Source organism: Desmodus rotundus, chromosome 4 (assembly GCF_022682495.2).
Source record: "Desmodus rotundus isolate HL8 chromosome 4, HLdesRot8A.1, whole genome shotgun sequence".
NCBI classification, from domain to species: Eukaryota; Metazoa; Chordata; class Mammalia; order Chiroptera; family Phyllostomidae; genus Desmodus; species Desmodus rotundus.
In genome coordinates, this window is record NC_071390.1 from 152,088,128 (window position 1) to 152,109,595 (window position 21,468).

General features: G+C 43.4%; 1 protein-coding gene and 1 pseudogene across 4 annotated transcripts in view; both read left to right on the forward strand.

The window, feature by feature from the left end:
• Positions 1–21,468, forward strand: part of TEC (tec protein tyrosine kinase) — a 111,000-nt gene that overhangs the window by 46,135 nt on the left and 43,397 nt on the right. Inside the window, exon 1 of one of the 4 annotated variants that reach the window (XM_053923206.2) lies at positions 5,090–5,219. The exons of 2 other annotated variants lie outside the window; for them this stretch is intronic. The gene's annotated coding sequence lies outside the window, so the exon portion shown is untranslated. Of the gene's footprint in view, positions 1–5,089; positions 5,220–10,101; positions 10,117–21,468 lie in introns of those variants that run through there. One more of the 4 variants, XM_071221297.1, reaches the window with a different exon arrangement.
• Positions 416–1,330, forward strand: LOC112316882 (zinc finger CCHC domain-containing protein 17 pseudogene; annotated as a pseudogene).

A 21,468-nucleotide genomic window follows, 5' to 3' on the forward strand; every position in this document is an offset into this window, starting at 1 on the left:
GCTTAGAAAATACTCAATCAGAACAACAAAAAGAAAGGAGAATAAAAAAAAGTGAAGATATTGTGAGGAGCTTCTGGGACAACTTCAGACACAGGAACATACGAGGTGATTGGCATCACCTCACACCTGCCAGAACTGCTATCATCAATACGTCAACAAACAACAAGTGTTGGCGAAGATGTGGAGAAGAGGGACCCCTCATGCACTGTTGGTGGGAAAACAGGCCGGTGCAGCCACTGTGGAACACATGTGGAGTTTCCTCAAAAAAATAAGAATGGAACTGCCTTTTGACCCAGTGATCCCATTTCTGGGAATATACCTGAAAAAACCCAAAACACTAATTTGAAGGAATATGTGCACCCCTATGTTCATTGCAGTGCATTTACAAGAGCCAAGATCTGGAAACAGCCCAAGTGTCCATCAGTGGATGAGTGGGTAAAAAAGCCGTGGGGTGGTGGTGTGGGTGCAAGTGCGCTGACTGGGTTTTGGTGTTTACGCAGTGCTGCGGCGGGGAGACCTGGACCTGATACGCAGACACTTGAATTAGCTTTAGCAGAAGAATATGGGGGAGCCATAGAACATTAAGGATGAATTCAGGAAGACCCGAGGCCATGGAGAACTTGCCTGCTCTTTACAGTATTTTCCAAGGAGAGGTTGCTATGGTGACAGACTGTGGAGCCATTATCAAAATCCCAGGCTGTCGGAAGCAAGGTCTGGTCCATTGAGCTCTCATGTCATCCTGTTGTGTGGATAAGCCCTCTAAGACAGTAGATGTTGGAGGCAAAGTATGGGTGAAGTTTATTGGCCAAGAGATGAAAAATGATAAGATAAAAGTATCCCTCTCTGTGAAAGTTGTCAACCAAAGGACTGGGAAAGACCTTGACCCCAACAGCGTAATCATGGAGCAAGAAGAGAGGCGGAGGCGGTCCTTCCAAGATTACAGTGGGCAGAAGCTCACCCTCGAGGCTGTCCTGAACGCTACCTGCAAGCAGTGTGGCTGCAAAGGCCACTTTGCAAAGGACTGTGTCATGCAGCCTGGTGGAACCAAATACTCTCTGATACCTGAGGAAGATGAGGAGAAGGAAGAGGCAAAGTCAGCAGAGTGTGAGAAGCCAGACCCTACGAAGAACTCTAGAAAAAGAAAGAAAGAAGAAAAAGAAACATAGAGACAGGAAGTCCTCTGACTCCGACAGCTCAGACTCTGAGAGGGATACAGGCAAGAGTGCAGGGTGCACACCGAAGGACAGCAAGGCAGCAAAGAGGAAGAAAAAGAAGAAACACAAGAAGCAGCACAAGGAGTGAGAGTGCAAAGAGAAGAGGGGGTGGCTGAGAGAAGAAGGAGCCAGGAGCCTCGTGCCTGGTAGCCCTGGCTCCCAAAAGGCCCAGTAGTGAGAATATGGCCTCCCACTCCATGATTTCCCTCCCATAAGAGATGGCTTCGCCTCAGGCAGCAGGCAGGTTTGGGATTTACGTGTCAGAAGCACCTGCCTGAAAGAGTTGTTTCCTTGTCACTTCTGGTCCTTTTGCAAATGACCCCTGAAGCTCACCCATCCATTCAACCAACTTCTTTTATTCAGCAGGAGGTCCTATTACCCTCTCCAGCTGCCATGGCCAGAGCCTCACTCCTGTGCAGGAGTCCAGGCTACAGCCACAGTAACTGCTGTGGGGGTGAGTCTAGCTGGAGTTGGAGGACAGAGTGATTGACCCCTCCCCCCTGGTTTGCCCTGGGCTGATTAGTGGGTGATCTCTGCTGCACCCGACCAGCACTGGGGAAGATAGGAGACCGGCAGTCTGAGAATACGGTAAGAAGTGGTGCTCGTGTTTTTCATTTCCCCTAACATGACTTTACTATTCTAGAAGTGACAGTTAGTGCCAGAAAACCATTGTTCACAGTGACTGAGCTTGTGTGTGACGTTCTGCCAGACCACTGAACCAGACAGCTCAAGCCAAGATCATTGCTTTACTTTGTTTACTGTATGAGTCAATTGGTTCCTGTTCAGGTTTCTGCTTAAATTCCTGGCACTAAATGAAAGTGTATTTGGTTTCAAGCTTAAAAAAAAAAATGCAGTGGTACATTTACTCAATGGAGTGCTATGCAGCCACGAAAAAGGGAAGTGTACCTTTTGCAACAGCATGGATGGGCCTGGAGATTATTATGCTATGTGAAATAAGCCAGTCAGAGAAAGACAAATACCATATGATCTCACTTACATGTGGACTCTAATGAACAAAATAAACTGATGAACAAAATAGAAACAGAAACATGGATGCGTGGAACAGACCGACAGCTGTCAGAGGGGATTGGGGGTTGGAGAATTGGATGGAAAAAAAAGATGAAAGGATTAGCCAAAAGATATATATGGCATAGACACAGACAACAGTGTGGTGATAGCCAGAGGAAAGGGGGTGGAGGTAGGTGGATGTGGGCAAAGGGGGGAAAATGGAGATGAGAAGAGACTTTGCTTGGGTTGATGGGTGCATGATGCAGTGTGCACACGATATTTTATTAAGTTGTACACTTGAAACCTGTATGGTTTTGTGAACCAGTGTCATCCCAATAAATTCCATCAAAAACATTTAAAAAATAGAATCACCATATGATGCAGCAATTCGATTTCTGGTACTTATTCGAAGAAAATGATATCATTAACTTGAAAAGACATATGCAACCCCATTGTGTATACCAGGGGTGACCCCAAATACCTGGAATTATTTTTTGGAGGGTGGGCCCCTTGTAGTACAGGCTTCCTGTGCTAGGTGAGTATTTTAGGAACTCATCTGTATTGATTGGTGTCCCAGCTGGCTTTGTTGTGAGAGGCTGCATTTGGCCACAGTGAATGTTTCTGAAGACTCTTTGAACACGTTTGCCCATTTCACGATGGGTGATTTACCAACACACCTGCCCACACTGCACTGAGTGTTCAGCAGTTTTTAACCCAAAACGGCATGACCCCCATGCCCCACCCTCCCTATTCTCCTGATCTCACCCTGAGCTACTTTTTGTTTTGTTTTGTTTTCTGGGATGAAAAAAGTCCCCAAATGGAAACATTTGGTTGACGTGCAAGAGGTGAAACAAAAAATGGCAGAAGCACAAAAAGGTATCAAAATCAGTGAGTTCAAAAACTGTTTTGAGCAGTGGAAAAAACGTCCCAATAGGTGTACTGCATCAAATGGAGAGTCCTTTGAAGGTGACTGAAGTTTACACATGTACAAATAAATACACGATTTTTAATAAATAAATTCTGTTTTTTTGGGTCCCCCCTTATACTGATACTCATTGCAGCCTTGTTTCTAATAACCAAGATATGGAAACAATCTAAGTATCCACTAATCAATGAATCGGTAAGGAAGATGTGATATATATAATGGAATATTATTCAACCATAAATGTGAAAGAAATCTTGCTATTTATGACAACATAGATAGACCTTGAAGGCATTATGCTAAGTGAAATAAATCAGTCAGAGAAAGACAAATACCATATGATCTCTCTTAAAAAGCAAACAAGCTTACAGATACAAAAATAACGATTGGTTGCCAGAGGCGGGTCTTAGGGTTGGAAGAAATGGGTGAACAGAAATTTAATAACTTAAAAAAATTAAAAATAAAGTGATTGGGGCAAAAAGAAATGACTAACTTAGAATTCATAGTTTCCCTAATTTTACAATAAATTTATAAATTTATTAAAACATATTTTAAAAGTAAAAGTAAGTTATTTTCCATACATTCTGAGGTAATCCATTGGTTCCATTGGCAATAAAATTTTCTCAGTAGTAAGCCTCAAAAAGATTACAAACAAAAACCTTAAATGATACTTTCTTAGCATGTCAACATGTAGCTTTCATTTCCTCAGTAGGGACACTGGCACACCACTAGGAATATTTTCTGTTTCACTTTTATTTAGAAAGAGGTTTAATTAGGTTCTTCGCTAATAGTTTCTATTTCATGATTTTAAATTACTAGACTCTGCACGGAACATCTTGCACTTCTACGTCTAGCTGTGCCTCGCCTATTCCACACAGTTGTACAAATCTAATTAGAAAGTAATGGTAAAGACATTTTGCATCTTTAAAGTAATTCATCATCACTAGTGCTGATTTGGTTGCCACTATCTATAAATCATCTGAAAAGTCAGAAAATACTTGATCATATAAATCCAGGTGATGTAAAATTATGTAATTAACGGGGGTGGGGGAGGGAGGTGTGAGCACTGCAAGAACCAGCGAAAGAGAGAGAGAAGGGAAAGAAAGAAACGTGGATGTGAGAGAGAAACATTGATTAGTTGCCTCCTGTACCTGCCCTGACCGGGAACTAAACCTCCAAGCTTTTGCTGTACAGGAGAATACTCCAACCAACTGACCCACGGGCTAGGGCCATCTTTGTTTGATTGTTTAAATGAAGGGGACAGGGGTGTGGTAGTAAATATTTAGTAACTGAGAGTTGAGGGAGAAGCCCTGATTTTTAGCATTTGCCAATTTCCACGATGTAAGTACTCCCACCATGGCCCATTGCCAGACACCACCATGCCGTTGACAGTGAGCCAGAAAGGGGTGCTCATAACGTACTCGCATGAGCTGGCCCGAGCTGACTCCAGTGGCAGGGAGGGATGGTGAAGTGAGCCTCTTGAGGGCGCTTTGTTGTACACGCCGGATACTGCCCAGCCATAGGGTGCATTCACATGTTAGTCTAAAGAGGAAAGGATACAATATTTATTGAGCGTCTACCACATGTTTAATCCTCACCACACTCGTCTTCTGAGGCAAGTTTTACTATCTTATTTTCAGAAAAACCCAAGGCTTAGGGAATTTAATGGACTCAGTGATTCACAACTAGTTAAGTGTCAACATGGGGATTTAAGTCAGGTCTTTCTTACTCCAAAGCTCATTCCGCGTGTTTTGGAGGGATGGGGGGATCTCCAAGTACCGCCCACCCTGGTTTGATTAATTGCTAGGGGGACTCGCAGGACTTAGCATATTGTTACAGTCATGACTATCGTTTATTACAGCAGAACAAGACACAGTAAAACCTGCAAAGGGAAAGGGCGTGTGGCGTAAAGACTAGAGGAAACCAGGCACAAGCTCACAAGAGTCCGTTTCTCAGTGGAGCCACATAGGACATGCTTAAAACTCCCAGCGAAGATTTGTGATGGTTCATGTGAAATACTGCCCACCTGGAAGCCATTGGAGACTCACTGGCCAAGATTTTTTTATTGGAAACTGGTAGGTTATATAGGACCCCACTGCCTAGCATGTAGCCAGATTTGACTCCAGAAGGAAAAGCAGATGTTCAGCATAAACTGTATTGCTTGTACAAACAGTTTAGGCAAAATGAGCTGTTCTTATCAGTGCTGGGAATAGTGGGAACCTTCCTGAAGTCCGAGTTCCCAGATGCCAGCCAAGGGCCAACTGTAGAAAGGCAATCAGGCCTTTCTAAGAATAGCAGTGGCAGGCCTGGTGTCTTAACTCTTTTCTGCAGATTAACCAAGTGCAAAAATAGGAAAGAAAATTGAAAAGGGGCAGAGACCGTGTCTGCTTATCATATACCCCTTTCCCTTCCCAGAGCCTGCATAGCACTTGATACATGCCGGGTTTCTAATAATGGCCCGCTGAGCTGTGCAGGTCCTCACTGCCACTCAGCCCGTGCGTGTCTGTGCTCCCCGTAAGGCTTCTGTGCTGGAAAAGTGCCTGTGAACTCCCTGGGCCAACGCAGAACCTCCAAATTGTGAATAGTTATGACTTTAGCTCAGGCCTCTCTGTGTAGCTTCCCTATGAATTCTCAGTGGCTTTTCTCTATTGAAAGGCCTTCATTTGAAACACTGAGATCTATTTGTGTCTTCAGGGGAAATGTTGGTTCTTTTGTTCCAGTGCCCCAGACACACTGCTTCAGACTCCCTTTTACATGAGTGAACTTTGACTAAAAATGGAAGTTTCCTCCACCTGACCTCCTCTGTGTCTGGGTCACATGTTGGGGGGCACACTTTCCTTTGGGCAGAACTGACTGAATTGTCTGCCCCGCATCCAGCTGTTGCAAGTGCATTCAAGGGTGCTCTGCCTTCGGGGACCAGTTCTGGGAAAGAGCAGACCAGGCAACCAGAAGCTGACTAAAACCTGAGTTACTTTTATTCCGAGTTACCAGACAGACCAGCTAAAGACAAGAAAAACAACTTACCATCCTTTTGACCAGTTGTCAAGTGAATAGAAATTATTTTCCTGCCTATGTCTCTGCTTAATTGTAATATTTTTCCATTCATGAATATAATGGCTAGAGATGTTCTTTTTTAGAGTTAGAAAAAACAGATTTTCTTACCCAAACAGGCAGCATTGGTTCTGATGTCAGATGGCCAGCGCTCACATCCCGGGCTCTGTCACTCAGTAACTCGTAGGACCCCTGACAAGTGAACTTAACCACTTGCGCCTCAGTTTCTTTGCCTGTGAAACGGGATAATGACAGTCTCTACCTCATAGGGTTGTTGTGGCGATCAGTTGAGATAATGCATCTGAAACACGTACTAATTGAATTTAAAACTTGCCATTTAGTGAGCCATTTCTAACTTTACTGAAGAAAAGTTAGAAATATTGCTGTTATTGTTAACCCTCAGTATCTAAAGATCCATTCTTTCTTTTTGATGGCTCACTCCCATTTGAGGAAATGAAATTCCTTACGCTTTACCCCACACTCCTTTAATACTTTATTTAAGCAACAATGGGAAATTCAAGATAATCGTTTGAAAGAAGTTTCAGTGTGGTGAACGAAAGCCTGTCCACCTTAAAACAAGCCACGCCGTGCCAGTGGCTCCCCACCCCCACTCCAGGCTCCTCCTGTGGCTGTCTCTGGCTTTGGGAGTTGAGGAACTACTGGTTGTGTTCTTGGTTCTGGGGCTGGGGCAGCAGGGAAGGAATGATTTCTCCTCCCCTCCCCCCCTGGAATGTAGGCCCTGTGAAGTCTCTCTCCAGTCTCAGAGCCACTTCCCCTCATGCCAGCCTCTCAGGACATTCTGCTTCCCCTGTTCCCATCTCCTCTTTCCCTGTGTCTCTTAGACCCCTCTTCCTTGTTCTTACAAGGCCAGCTAGAAGTGATCTCCCTGCCTCTTCAATGACCCCTGGCCCTGCTTGTTCATACAGTGAATAACCTTCTCTTACCTCCTCATGTGTTCCTGCTTCCTCTCTGGCGGCTTCTTGTCTCCTTCAGGAGTTGGTATTCCTTGAGGTTCTGTTCTAGGGCCTCTTTTCTCACTCTGCACTTGCCTTAGGAGACCCCATCCATCCCAGTAGCTTTGGGTTGGCATCTAGGTACTGATGATGATTTCTCCAGTCTGTATTTCCCAGCCTGATACCTGTTCTGAGGTCTGAGAGTTTACACAGGCAACTCAAATTCAAAATTTCTGGAAAGAGACTCTGGAGTCCCCACGATTTCTAGCTCAGTAACTGTACCAGAAACCTGGGAGTCGGTCTACACTTACCCCTCTCCCTCCCCCACTCTCTTGTCTGGATGTTCAACAGGTTTTGTTGAATCTATGTTCTAAATACATCTCATAGCTGCCGCTCTTCCCCATCGCTGCCACCACCACGATCCAAGCCACCACTGCTGGCTTGAGTGAATAGCCTCTGTGTCAGCTGGGATTGAGTTAGGCCATATATCATATAAAACCACTAAATAGTAGTGGCTTAAACAAAATAGAATTTTTTCTTTTTCAGTGTGGGAAAATACACCTGGAGGCTGGCTGTCTCGAAATGGTATAGTGGCTCCAAACTAGGGATCTTGGAGCCTGTCTTTCCCTTCCATCATTCTAGCTGACATTTTTTCTTTTGGCCCAAGATGGCTGCTGAATTTCCAGTCATCTTGTCTGAATTGCAGGCTGGATGAAGGAAGAAAGACAGAAAAGCAAGAAGGGACTGCTGCCACCTGAGTCAGCTCCCTCTAACATCCTTCCCTTATGTTCTACGCAAGACTTCTGCCTGTATCTCATTGACCAGGGCTGTGCCTCGGTGCCAAAGGTGCTAAGAAATAGTCGTTTATTCTGAGTATCCATGTGCACAGCTGAAAGCCAGGGCGCTGTTACTGATGAGAAGTTGGCATGTGCGTAGGCAACTAGAGATCTCTGCCACGTCACGACAGGCTCCTCTTTCCTCTCTTGTTCCCTTCAGTCTGTTGTACACAGTGGCCATGGTGGTCTTTTAAAAACACAAATATGATCATTTCCCTTCCCTGCTGAAAACCCTTCAGGAGCTTCTCATTATCCCCAATTTAAAGTTCAAAGTCCTCATGGCCTGTGGTCCAGTAGTCAGCCCACCTGTCTGCATGAATCTGTAATTCCTTTTCTTCCTCAGTGCCAACCTTCCTGCTTGCCAGTCTTTCTGTTCCTTGAAGGCAGCTGGCTCTTTTCCACCTTAGAGCATGTACTGGAGCCATGTCCTCTGCTAAAATGCAGGTCCTCCTCCCTTGACTGGCTAACTTCTCCTTCAAGTTTCAGCTGAACTGTCACTTCCTCAGTACAACCTCTCTGATCTTCCAGGTGAGATTTGTTTTCCCTGTATAATGTCATCTTATGCTTTTACTTTGAACCACATATCTCTGCTTAATAAATTATTAGTACAACAATTGTTTTTTCAGTTTCTCTCTCTCTTATCTATAAGCTTCACGAGGCAAGTGAAGGCATCACTTAGCCCAGGAGTTGACCTATGGTAAATCATAATGACTGCTGAATGACTGATTCAGATCCAGGTTTAAGGATGGACGTGGTGGCTTTATTTCGAGTCATGTTAAAGAGATGGAAGTGGAAGACATAGGAGAGATGTCTTGCTAGGTAGTCAGGATCCGGCACGAGTGAGAAGGAGGGATTAGAGAAATAAGTTTGAAATAATCAGATCTAGTCCATTTATCCTATGAGGAAACATTTTCCCGAGGCAAATGGGGTTTGAAGCCAGAAAGATCTGCTCTGAATCCCGGATCTGTCATTTACTGGCTGTGACAGTGGGCAGGTGCCAAAACCCTCTGAGTCTCAGTCTCTTTATCTGCTGTAAATGGAGAAAAGGCCTATCCTGCTAGGCCATTTTTATGAAGCGAGAATATTACAAACTCTTCTGTTTGAATCAAAACACACTGTAAGAAGGAAGGTATTTCTGCTTTACAAACAGAGACAGTGGAAAATGTATTCTTTTGATCATTTCCTGGTCATCCTGAATGCACCCCCTATTGCACAGTGAAGACCAGGATTGCCTTCTGGGGTTAGGAACAAGGGCTTGGGGGCCGTTGGTAGGCTTTTTTGTTTGCTTTACATGTACCCACTACTTCTACAGTGCTTTTCACCTCTCAGGCATGGCCTTAAAGTGGTTTGCAGGTATTAACTTTAATCTTCTTAACTTTATAAGGTACAGGGAGTTTGCATGCCCATTTTACAGACGAGGAAACTGAAGGATGGAGAGGTTGCGTGCCTCCTTCAAGGTTGTTGAGCCAGTCCATGGCAGAGCCGGGGACGCAGCCCAGGCTGTCTGATGCTCAAGCCTGGAGCCTTCCCCTACACTGTGCTGCTTCTGGCTAATTTTGTGATATTTTTTGCCTGGCTAAATTGTATATATACATACAATCAGACTTCCATTAATCTTATATTCACCAGTACATGAAGCCTCAAGAAAGCATAACAAACTGGGAAAAGTGTGTCTGTTTAATATTATCATTATGCTTGAGAGGAAGAGAAACTTTTAACCAAACATGCTCTCTGCTCTTTGTGTGAAGGTTGTGAGTTACCAGTGATCAACTGTTTTTAACGTAAAAAGGAAGTGCTAATATAGTCACTTGCTGATTCAGTATTGGTTTCATACTGTATGACAACTAAAATAACAGCCCCAAAGGGTAAAAATAGTGCAGTCACATGCAGAATTAACCGTCCTTTTTCAAAACAGAATTATAAGACCCACGAAGTAAAGGTTCATTGTTTCGTTGGTGTTGAAAAGAGTGGGTGTTGGTAGATACTGGCCATTCCTATTATGGTCTCCTGTAACTTTAGGGAAATGATATTTGCTATGGTCCAAGGAAGAGTCTCACTGATGCCATTTTATTTTGTAAGACACAGTCAAATTTGACATCAATTATAAGAAGATCTTTCCTGGCATCTGGAAGGTAGGTGTGAGAATCTTTCCTTAAACAAAACTAGTGGCTTTTGCTTTTACTTTCCCTAAGGACTAATACTATTTGAAAAATAATGTTGATAGTTAAAGTTATCACGTCCTTACCATTTGTCATCCTTGTTCTGAGAGCTTAACAGGAACAGACTTTTAATTCCTATAACAAGGTAATGACGTTGTAGTGCTAGAATTTATCCCATTGTGTACCTAAAGACACTGAAGCACAGAGAGATTAAGTAACTTGTCCAAGGAGACACAGAAAGTAAGAGGCAGAGCCGGGATTCAAACTCAGGCATTCTGGCTCCAGAGTCTTTGATCTTAAGCAATAAACTTTTACCAGAGTCCTGCTGGTTCTTAGTCTAATGACATATGAGACAGGTAAAACAAAGTAAAGAGGTTTGTCCTTTAATTTTTATTTTTAAAAAGCTACCCGGTTTTTCTTCCTCTGAAAAATAATACATACCAAGTAACGAGCCAGGCTCAGCTTTCTATTTTAACAGCCTGGGCGCTTGTGTGCCAAGATGTAATTATTTAAGGCCAAGGTTCCTCATTGCGTTGAGATTAAGTGCAACCCCTTAGCATTACATACAGAGGTCTTCATAATCTGGTCCCATCCTGCCCTCCCAGTCTCTTCTCCTGCCTCTTCCACCTGTGTCCCTGAACACACCGGCCCACTGCAGTCCCCAAGCCTGCTGTGCTCTTTTGTAACTACATGCCTTTACAAACGATGTTCCCTTTTCTTCCTTCTCTGCTGGACAAACCCTTATTCATGAGTCAAGGCTCAGCTGAAAGAGGTACCTCTTGGTACAGCCTTCTCTGATTCCTTGTGCAAGAATTAACTGCTTCTGCCTTTGTGTCTCACTGCATGTTGTTCAGTAACGAATTTCCCCCTGCCCAGTAAGTAATCATCTCTTCCCAGTCATCTGGAAGTTCCTGGGAACAAGAGCAGATGCTATACAAATGTGACTGAAAGGGCTGAAGGGGTTAGGAGGTGTAGGGAAGTTAAGAGAAAGGTGTGAGGGTATTTGCCTTGATTCCTGACTTCATTCAACATCCTGTCTGTACAGTATAAGGCTTTTTCGTCTTGGGTCATACACTGTGCAGGGTGACCTGCTTCCTTTCATAATGAGGAATAAAAAGTCTACAGTTCGGGAAGTTCGTGATCACGGCGTCCGTGAATGTGCAGCAGGGAAACACCAGTCGGGCAGTCAAAACAGTGTACGGTTGAAAATAATTGCTGCCGTTCCAGGTGAACTGTCTGGTGTTTTAACTGGGCTGTGTTAAATTTAACTCAAATTCCAACACTTCCTGGAATGCCCACAGCAAATACTGATTGAGGTCTGACTGTGCTGGGCATGGGCCAGGACAGCACCCTGCGGGCCTGCCGTGCCTGTGAGCCGGCCCTTCTGCTGTGCACATCAGGAGTCCAACAGGGTCTCACTAGTAGTAGCTGCATTTATGATATGTACAAGTTAGAGAAAGTATAGGCGGCTTCTATTTCAGACTGCGAGAGTTGAGTAGGACTAAAATGTGCTAAATGTGCAGAGTGTGTTAAATTAAACCATCCGAGATCCCCAACATTTGATCATTTTTGACTTACAGCAATGGCAGTTTCTTATGGTTTGACCTAATGTTACCTTCCTTAGTGAACAGATGACGAAAGTCACATCTCTTTCTGAATCCACTTAAAAGCGTGTGCTTGGTAATATGGAGGTTTCAGATATACTCAGTGGAGTTACTACAGTAACTCCTACAAGTTCCTCGAAAGCCTTCCAGGACCGGTTGTTGCCAAGGTGGTGTGATGTGGTATCTCTGCGCCACTGGAAGGGAGGCGAAGGGGTAAAGGGAGAGAAAATTGAACAGATGTGCCCCAACTGCAGGTGCTGGGGGCTCACAGTGAGTGGCTTGGCTCTCGGGCTGTGGGGATCTTGTATTTGGCATTGAGGGGCATCTCTTGGAATGTCCATATATTCTGCAGCTTGGATTAATTTTTACTAGAGTATTTGAGAGTTAAGTGCATTAGCAATAGCAAACTAAGAGGGGGTGAATAGTTTAATCATGGCCCCCAGCTGGGATGGCCAATACAGAGCGGGGCTCCACAGCCTGGAGTTCTGTATCTTCATTTGTCTTTGGCCAGTCGGTTTAATCTCAGTGGCCCACTTACCCAGTTGTAAAATGCAAATGCTAAATAACTCATGACGTAAGCAGGGTCAGCAATCCTGTAGTTAATTGTGGAGATTGATGGGTGCAAGACGCTGTGTCCGTGTGACCTCTGAGAGCAGTCGTGTCAACAGCAGGGATTGTTGTTTCTCCTGCACCCGGGGTGCACATTTCCCCGGGCGGCTACAGCCTTACTAGTAGCCGTGAGGTGCCCAGACCCTCTTTTTACCAGCTCATGATGGTAAATGTCTTTCTGTATTCTCATAAAAGGTTTCTCTAGGACCCAGCTACAACGTTGATCAGGATTTTAAAAAATGGGATGGGAGAAGTATTTTTTTGATTTTTTTTTTTGTGGAAAGTTTGAAACATACTCGAGTGGACAGAATAGTACAGCGAATCCCATGTATCCATGCTGCCAAATAACCCTGACTCATACTTCCCCCACCTCCACTGCCTTGTAGCAGATCCCTCCCACTCCTGCTACCTTGTACAAGTCACATCATTTCTTCTACAGACACTTCAGTGTCCGTCTCCGAAGGACAAGTGGTCCCCACCTTCAGTAGAACCTTAATGCTCTCCCACACCTCAAAACATACCAACAGCACTTCCTTGATGTCAACCTGCATATCCAGTCAGTGGAAGAAATTGTTTTAAAAATTATTTTATCTCTAGAATGTACCCACTTGAGGGGTTATGCAACAAAAGTTTTCTGTGAATTGATTAATTGTAACACAGAGTGAATATTCCCATAGAGACCACAGTAAAAGTGGTGACTGGCACCCACTAGGCCCACAAAAACCCATGGAACAAGGCGATTCTGTCTATTTCTCTTTGAATATCTTACCAACGAGAGAACTGATGGATGACTCTCTCCCACTGGAGACGTCCACCTGGGATGCGTGTTTTCTCTTTCTTGCCAGCGTCTCATGGCGATTCCTTGTTCCCAGGCCCACCGCCTCACTCTCGAAATCCTGCCCCCTTCCACACCCTTCCACCCACAAGGCCTCACTAGAAGCAAAAGAAAGGAACCTATTCCAGCACAGCTAATTATCTTTTGGCCAAAAAAAAAAAAAAAAGAAAGAAATAGGAGGGGATGTTGCTCTCTCTGGGGCAGCAAGCAGTACGGGGAAGCTACCAATATATGCAGCTTAATATTTTAAAAGTATTTAGAAAGCAAACTGCAGTGCGATCCCTTTAATGCTGGGGAGAACTGGAGAAATATTATATGTGGCCCAGTGGAAGCTTGTTTAAACACCAGGTTAATGCTCTGCTTCTGTATTACCCTAGCAAAGCTCTCTCTCTTCCCTTTTAAAGCATTCATGTTTCCAGTTCATACTTTGCCTTCCACTAACATCGGAGAAGCAGAGAGGGGCTTTTCTTAGTGGAGAAACTGGTCTGGTGTGGGCAGTGTGGAGGTAAATTTCCACAGAGGCTTTGAGCCTCCCAAGTTTTTGATCTCCAGAAACCAGTCGTGCCTGAGAGTCACGGGTCAGCCTCCCAGGGTGAGGCTGTGGGGCACGGTCACTGGGCTGTCCTCCCAGGGCTGGCATTTCTCTGCTTTATCACTTCATCCATCCCTTAGGCCATGGTGGGCATATTGGGGCGGGTGTGGGAATTGTGCCCCTACAGGTGTGGCAGCAGTACGTTCAGACCACATGCAAAAGCCACAGAGTGTGCCACTGTGTGTTTGCATTACTAATTGTCACTGCCACCCACCCCGTATCCCGGAAATTGCATTTTCCACCTCGCTTTGTTTATTGGCTGTAACTCTCACACCAGAAACTCCCCCAAAGCTTATCTCTCCCAAGTTCCTCTTGCTAAGAAATCATGTTTGTGTGATTCTAGTTATTTCTAGAATAAAGATACAAAGTGCCATCAAAAAACCAACAAACCAGTGGGCACATGAAGTGTCCACTGGGGAGCCTCAGAACACACAGGCACACACACTCACACCCCCACTTACATACACACAGGCACACACGCTCACACCCCCACTTACATACACACAGGCACAGAGAGTCTTTAGTACAGAAGCCAAGTGCTGCTTTACTAGTAAGTGTTAATCATACAAATCCAAGAACTGAAATCTATGTTAGAGTGCCTTCCTTCTCCTTTGCTACTTAAAAGGAAAAAAGAAAGAGATTTGCAGGGGCATCCAGCGATTGCCGTCTCTGTGGCTGATGCGGGTCCCTGATAGTACTGACGACTACCTCTGAGGACTGTGACGTGACAGTTTCTCCATTAGCGGAGTATTCACACGTGAAGTAACACGTGTCAGTGGAACGGGTGCAGAGGAAGCAGGGCCTCTTAGGTCCTGGTGATTCTCGGCATGCTTGTGCCCACCTGGTATAGTATGTGTCTGAGAGAGCAGTGGCAAAAATAGAAGGTAGCCAAAACTCTTCTCTGAAATGGTTTTGTCAAGAAAAAGTGGTGGCAAGACTGGATATTGTGAAATTAGACATGAGGAAGGCTTCCTCTCCACTGAACCGATGCCCCTCCTATTCACTTACATCCTCATCCATTCCTTGATTTATTGAACAAATCACTGGGCACCTGCCACATGCCAGGCTCTCACACGCCAGGCACTGCTGGTGCTGAGGAGGCAGGTGGGTAAGTCTTCACTGAGCTTTCTCATGCCGGCCTCAAAGAAGGGGCTGATGAGAAGGAAGAAAGGGGAGGATAGGATCCGGCACGAGTAAAGGGGGAAGGTGTTCAATTTCTTTTTCCTCTTCTTATTCCTCGCCTAAGGATAGGTTTTTATTGATTTCAGAAGCGGGGAGGAGAGAGAGCAAAATAATAATCGGTTGTCTCTCGTACACACCCCAACCTGGGGTCAGACTCCAACCTAGATATGTGCCCTAACTAGGGATTGAACCTGCCACCTTCTGGTGTACTGGACTATGCTCCATCCAGCTGAGCCATCCAGCCAGGACTGTTGTTCTCTTTTTCTTCTCTTTGTTGTTTGTTCTTTTTTTTAAAGTCTAGGATAGTTGTGGCAATTAGTAGAATTAATTATATTTGAAGAACTGGAAAATTCATGGTTATAATCTGATAAACAGTCATCTGGTGTTTCAGGCTCTGTGAAATAAGGCTCCAGGTATTAGTGTATATATTCAAATTGTAGGAAAGTACTTAAGAGAAATGAAGTATTTCTATGGTATTGTGCTTGCAAACCTAACATTAATGTCTATAGTGACAGTAAGCGCCCTGGCTTCCCATGACATCTAGCCCAGTGTGCTAAGCATATGGTAGGCATTTCATGTACTAAACACTGGCCAGGGGCTCTTCTTTCTCACAGACCTGCCATGTAGGAGCCCTTTCTACCCCTGTGATCTAGTTCCAGATTTCCCACAGCTATTTTTGCTCTTGACATTTTTGGAGAGGTGAAGTGGTATAGTGGTTACTGAAGGCTTAAATTAATAAATCTATGTAAACTCATGAGGCAGGACCTGGCACACAGTGCTGTGTAAGTGTTAGCTGTTAGTATGTTTATTATGTGAATCAGGGTTAAATCAGATGCTCTGATTTGGTATATTTAAGTTTACCCCAGAGAGTCTCATCATTTTTACCTTTGCTGCTAGATTCAGAGCCTAAATCCCAACACCGAGTTTCATATAAATTCTTACTTCCCAGTAAAACATTTCCCTATGCACCATACTAGGCAGGAAATGTCCAGGTGGGAAGTTTGCCCCAGAAGCAAAATGTTGCTATAAAAATTCATTCTCTTATTTCTACATTTTTTGAATCCTATCAGTAATAAATATTGCAACTTGATGATGGTGGGAACAAGTTGGCATCTGGGATTTGTGATGGGATGCTTGTCACTGTGGAGAGGTGGCTAAGAGTCATATGTGTGACTTCCAGTCAAGATGGAGGTATAGGTAAGCATGCCTTGCCTACTCACACAACTACAGAAAAAATTACAACTAAACTACAAAACAGAAAGTACGCAGAAATGTCAGAAAATTGAGCTGTATGGAAGTCCAACAACCAAGGAGTTAAAGAAGTCACATTCATCTAGATGGGTAGGAGAGGCAGAGACACGTGGAGAGAGTGATGGAGAGGTGCAGAGAGGTGTGAAGATGTGGAATCAGCAGTCCCACATCTATGTGTGGTAGATAAAAATCAGAAGGGACACCTCGGGAACCAGGGATCCCAGCCCCAAACCAGACCACCCAGCCCAGGGTTCCAGCACCAGGAAGTTAAGCCCCCATACTTCTGGCTGTAAAAACCAGTGGGGGTTGGGGTAGCTGAAGAAACTGTGGGACTTGCAGGAGGCTCCCCTTAAGGGGCCCACAATGGACTTAAGACTTATGCAGATCCACTCCCTCTGGGATTCAGCCCCAGGGTAGCAGCTGGAAGGGTACCAGGGGCATACAGGGAGAAAGTGAAATGGCTGGCATTAGGGCGAGTGGGGGACTGCTTCTTCCCGAAAAAAACTCCAGAGGCCAGGCAGTGGCATTGTCCCCTCTCTGAGCCTTCCCCAACACGGAGCCAAAGAACAGTGACACGGGCTGCTCCACCCTGGCGATTACCTAAGGCTTCGACCATACAACTTACAGGTGTGCTTTTCTACAATAGGCCATGCTACTAAGACAGGGAGTCAAAGCAACTCTACCTAATACACAGAAAAAACAGAAGGCACGGAAGGCTGCCAAAATGAGGAGACAAAGAAATATGGCCCAAATGAAAGACTAGAACAAAACTCCAGAAAAATAACTAAATGAAATGGAAATAAGCAACCTCTGCAACCAGATGCAGAGTTCAAAACACTGGATATCAGGATGCTTCAGGAACTCATTGTGTACTTCAATGGTATAAAAAAGATCCAGGCAGAATTGAAGTTTACATTAAGTGAAATAAAGAAAAATCTACAAGGAACCAACAGTGGAAGGGATGAAGCTGAGAATCAAATCAATGATTTGGAACATAAGGGAGAAATAAGTATTCAGTTAGAGAGCAGCAAGAAGAAAAAATAATTTAAAAAAATGAGGATAGGCTAAGGAGCCTCTGGGACATCTCAGATGTATCAACATCCAAATCATAGGGGTGCCAGAAGGAGAAGAGGAGGAGCAAGAAATTGAAAACTTATTTGAAAAAATAATGAAAGAAAACTTCCCTAATTTGGTGAAGGAAATAGACATGTAAGTCCAGGAAGCACAGAGAGTCCCAAACAAGATGGACCTAAAAAGAGCCACACCAAGCCACATCATAATTAAAATTCCAAAGATTAAAGAAAGAATCTTAGAAGCAGCAAGAGAAATCACATAGTTCTCATAAGACTGTCACCTGATTTCTTGAAAGAAACTTTGCAGGCTAGAAGGGCCTGGCAAGAAGTATTTAAAGGGATAAAAAGCAAGGACCTATAACCTGGATTACTCTATCCAGCAAAGCTATCATTTAGAATTGAAGGGCAGATAAAGTGCTTCCCAGACGAGGTAAAGCTAAAGGAGTACATCTTCACCAAGCTCTTATTATATGAAATGTTAAAGGGGCTTATTTAAGAAAAAGAAGAGCAAAACTATGAACAGTAAAATGGCAATAAATTCACAAGTGTAAACAATTGAATCAAAAAAAAACAAAAACCCACAACACCAAACTAAGCAAAGAAGCAGAACAGAAACAGAATCATAGAGATGGAGATCATTTGGAGGGTTATCAGTTGTCATGGGGAAGGGGGGAAAGGGGAAAAGGTTCACGGATTAAGGAGTACAAACTGGTAGGTACAAAATAGACAGGGGGATGTTAAGAACAATATAGGTAATGGAGTAGCCAAAGAACTTACATGTATGACCCATGGACATGAACTAAGGGATAGGGATTGCTGCAGGAGTGGAGATACTGGGTGGAGGGTGGCAAAGGGGGGAAAATTGAGACAACAGTAATAGCATAATCAATAACATATATTAAAAGAAAGAATCATGTAATATTTGTGGGAGTTTTAGTTGAATGTGTATCTGTGGATTGAGTTTTGTCCCACATAATCAGTAATACTCTTAACTCTTGAGGTGAGAGCTATCCCAGGCAGGCCAGATGGTGGAGGAATAGCACAGTGACAAGTACAAAATAACAAAAATTAAGGATTATTAGATTTGGGTATGAAAAGATAATTTACCCAGTGTTGCCTAAACCTCAGCCATTATGCATATGACTTATATGATTTTGACATATATTTGTTCCATTTGTATAATAATGTAATTTGCTTAATGTTTTCTTTTAAATCATTTCACATTTATTTCTTAAATAAACTGATTACTAAAAGAAAACTGCATTAGTAAATGAAAAACCATTAATATTCAATAAAAGGTAACTGTAAAACTAAATACAAAAAAAGTGAATGTTTGTCTAGCCCTGGCTGGTGTGGCTCAGTGGATTGAGTGCCAGCCCGTGAACCAAGGGGTCGCCGGTTTGGTTCCCAGTCAGGGCGCATGCCTGGGTTGTGGGCAGGTCCCTGGTGGGGAGCATGTGGGAGGTGGCCACACACTGATGTTTCTTTCCCTCTCTTTCTCCCTCCCCTCTCCTCTCTCTAAAAATAAGTAAACAAAATCTTTTAAAAAAACTAAATGTTTGTTCAAATTCCACCGGAAATCTCTTCAGTTACCACCATACAGCATACTTTGGGAAACACTGGTTTAGTTCAACACGTTCTCTTTCTGGATGCAGAGTCTGAGGTATTGAATAGTTGATATGTGGGGTCTCAATATTGCAGCATGTGTTATTGAAGGTAGCTCGGTGTTATAACATACTATCCTCTCAAACCCAATGTCTTCCCACAATAGAAGGTTTATTTCTTGCTTACAGTATGTGTAACTACCTTCCACGTGGTGATTCAGGGATCCAAACTCTTTCCAGCTAATGGCTCCATCATTTTTCGTTCTTGTTTTGCCTTTAAAAAACAGCTTTCTTGTGATATAATTCACACACCATACAACTCACCCTTTCACGTTGTGCAATTTTAGTGGTTTTTAGTATGTTCACAGAGTTTTGCAACTATTACTACTATCAATTTTAGAGCATAGTCATCACCCCAGACAGAAATCTTGTACCCATTAGTGGTCCATTGTCATGTAGTCTTGTCTTGTAGAATCTTCCACTGGGTCTTCTACATCCAATTGTGAGACAAGGGACGTGGTGGAACATTAGAGTATGGTGCGAAAGGGAGAGGAAGGAAGTGGGCACATCACTTCCGTCTACACTCCCTTGGCGAGAGTTCAGTCTCATGGCCTCACTGACATGAATGGAGCTGGGAAGGTGCAGCCTAACCGGGCGCTCAGGAAGAAGAGGGAAACATGGCAACCTGAGATCACTGTCGTCGTCTCTGCTCCAAAGGGTGTGCAGTCATTGGACTGAATGTGTTAACTCTGGGATTCCTTGAATTCGGAAGTCTGTTACATGAAATTTGTGAAGTAAGGATCCATATACATTTATTTCTACATAACTCATTCTAATTTTTACTAATTTAAAAAATTAAACTCGTAAATTACTTTTAGACTTATTTCAAAATAATTTTGTTAGTATGTTTTGCTTTCAACTGTCATAAAACATACCTGGTAATAGTTTTCAGAAGTGCCTTTGGGGAGTGGGAAGGGGGGTTGCAAGAAGTATAGAAACATCATAAGAGGAATGACCACTTAGGAAAAAACAAACAAGCTTTAGCTTTAAATACAGTAAAAAAAAAAACTTTAGAAATCTTATAATAATCTACATCAGCACAATCTAATGTGAAGTTTATTCTGTGATTTTGAAATGAAATATTTTGCCTTTCAATTCCTTATAATTTATAGAGATTTTTCAGCATCCTGTTTTTATTTTGGATACTGCATTAAAAGCCATAATCTTTGTAATTAAGCCTTCATAAATCTTCATGCTTATGTATGTAACTATGGCTTCTTAATGTCAATGTGATTTTTTTGTTTAGGAGCACTGTACAAAATGTGAGGTACCCATGTCAGTAATTACAGTTATGAGCTGATTAAAGGGAGAAAGTATATCGGAATGCTGAGTTTTTGTTTTTGCTTTCTTTCATTTTCACTAGAATTTAGTCCTTGGCAAAGAGGGGTCATTTTATTATGAATCACCAACTTGGAGAGGACTTTTTATTTTATTTATTCTACTTCTAATACCAGAAAGGTCTCCATCAAAATTATTCCTGATATGCACAGGAAAAAATGTGAAGTTCTCCCTGAAGTCTTGTTTCTCCTGGTAAACGTGTCCTGTGCACTTCTGGTCTGTTCTTTTAACTCTGTTGTGAGTGGAAAGGAGGAACTATCCTCATGCACAGAATAGGCTTTGTAGCTCATTTGTGATTTTTAATGTAGAATGTGCCATCATCTTTCTTTCCTTTTCAAGAGTTGATTGGAACACTTTATTCTTTTGGTGTTGGCCCATCCAAACATTCACTGTCCACATTATTGCCCCTCTCCTTAACCTTAGCAAATGCCTGGTTATAACTTCCCTAAGGGCAAGAAACTTTGTGCTTGTTATTCTCCATCATGATCCTCTGGCATCTATGCCTTGCTGATGGTAGAAGGAAGCCAGAACCAATCTTTGGTGAATGAGGCTGAGTGACGGAACAGTCACCTTACGCAGTGAATGCCAGCAGTAAGTTCTGGTGCCATCTGTCTGCCGAGGACTGCAAGTTCTAGGAACTTCATTTCTGTGTTATTGTAGATAATATGTGTTTGGTCCGTATTCTCTGGAGGGTCCCTTGTCACTAATCTATGCCATGTCAGCAGCCATCTTTGGGTTTGAACTTAGGGTCTGTTTTCGCTGTTGTGCCCTATTGAGAAAAATCAGAGGCTGAATGAACAAAACAATTAGGTGGTGCAAGGTGAGGCCTAATGATAAATGGCAGGGTGTGTGCAGAGAGGTTCCATAGCTGGAATGGAGAGAACGGGCAGAAGAGGGCATCGCAGGGCCACCAGGGACGTGAGCACATGGAGACCGAAAGAACTGGCTTTGGGAAAGGGGTTCAATTCCAACAGACGTTCCTCCCATCCATCACTTTCAAGGAATGCAGTTAATTTAAATTTATTAATTGTATGGTTTTGTTTGTATTTGTGAAGTTGCTTTGGTCCCATAGTTGTTAAGAGCTATAAGCGTAAGAAATTTCCAGTGATATCAAGTGTCTGTGGCACTGAAGAATTCAGGGTTGGGATTAGAGGTCCAGTCTTGGAAAATTGTGACT